Raw genomic sequence first — 1,803 nt, 5'->3', positions numbered from 1 at the left:
CTGGTTGCTCCTTTCTGGTCCCTCATGAAGTTGGGTTTTCTTTCCACAAGCTCCAAATCCTCTTGGATTCTACCCCATTTCATTCTGAAGTCAATGTTGTGCGAATTATTTCCACAAAGATGGTAAGACTCCTCCAAAATCTGATTCTTGATAGGGTTCGGGATTTTAGCCACGGTTACTAGTCTATTCTTAAGGTTTCCATTTCCTGGTACTGCATTTCTATTGTTGCTTGTGAGCTCGTGTTATTACTTGTCTCGAAGTATGGTCCACCATTTGTTTTTCCTTGAATGGGATAAGGCGTAGGTCAAATTCTAACTGCAGAGGCAATTCCTTATGGGTAAGCAACCAATCTTAAGTCAGAGTTTAATTATCCTAGGGTGTTCACATAGCACAACTTCATGTATACGTAATAATTACAAGATTCCTAAAATTGGATTGAAGTGGAGACGAAGAATACGATGCAGTTATGGCGATAAAATCAGGATTAACTGAAATATGGATGAATGGTATGATGTTACGGTTTCAAACTTCAATGTGATCAAGGTTATAGAGTTAGTGACTAAACTAGATATATAACTTGAAACTGCGTTGGCCATCCACGTTTCAAACTGAATATCCAAGATTCATCACCGAGTAAAGAAATGAAATTATTTACAAGAAGCCTTGGGCTAAATAAAATAATCAAGGGTCAAAAGAGGTCAAACTTACAAATAGTTGTGTATAAAACAGGACTAGATGGACAAGACTTAATCTTGGAAAAAGATGACATCGAATAAAGGTTACAAATACAGGATGAGGGTATGACGATCGATAGAAGACACGTAGAACTAATAGTACCCCTACTGCCTGATATGAAGCCGTACTCAAAGTTAAAACCATTTCACGATCCTGAAGTAAGTCCTCATGAGTTGATGTTGGTGTGCTCGAAACTCGAAGAAATTTCTTAAGATAGGTCAAGAAATATTCTATTTTCGATGTCCTTGATAGAATAGGTAGTGTAATAATATAACATAGTCTGGGCAAGGTAGTCTCTAACCGCAGGTCGAAACGCGTGGGTAAGGGTTGAACCTAGGCTCTGATACCAAGTTGTGATGCCCCGATTCTACACTATAGGTTGCAGTCAAGGGAGAGTCACTAATGAGTCCTATGGTCAATAGCCAAGTAAGATCCCAGATCGCCGGAGGAGTCAAAATAGCCTCCCTTCTAGGTCCAGCTTTCTTAGGCAACGCACTACCCTTTTGACAGATCTTAAAAGGTATTGATACAAGGTCTCAAAAGTAACGATAAGGTTCATACATATAAATATATAGAACATAAAAACCACAATTATACTTGATTAAAAAGATTTTTCCGTTACATTACATCCCAAAAAGAAGTTTTAAGCTTCATATGAGTCTTACAAAAATATCCAAAAAGAAACTTCTAGTATTCCTAAGATAGCCAAAAGTCTTCAAAGGTTTCCGGCTCATCATCTTCCGCTACGAGTTCCGCTTCGTCACCTGGCATGATACGCCGTGAGCTTTGAATGCCCAGTAAACACACACACACACACCCCAACCCTTTTTCCCAGTCTAATACACAATCACAATTATAACGTCAAATAGTAAAGCATGATACTTCAATAAATAAATAAAGGGTTAGGTTAGGTGTTAGCAACTAGAAATCCCCCAAAGAGATTTCGTCCTCCCAACCACAAGAATCGGACGCGGATTATTCGGTATGCCCCCTCTTTTGCTGCTTTGTTGCAGAACTAACCTCGGATGCCTACCAACGGTTATATACCGCGTAGCGCCAACCGCAGGG

Source organism: Camellia sinensis, unplaced genomic scaffold, assembly GCF_055761805.1.
Source record: "Camellia sinensis isolate YWXY unplaced genomic scaffold, ASM5576180v1 Unanchor3, whole genome shotgun sequence".
Classification (NCBI taxonomy): domain Eukaryota; kingdom Viridiplantae; phylum Streptophyta; class Magnoliopsida; order Ericales; family Theaceae; genus Camellia; species Camellia sinensis.
The sequence above is the reverse complement of the archived record's forward strand: the minus strand, read 5'-3'. Positions refer to the sequence as shown.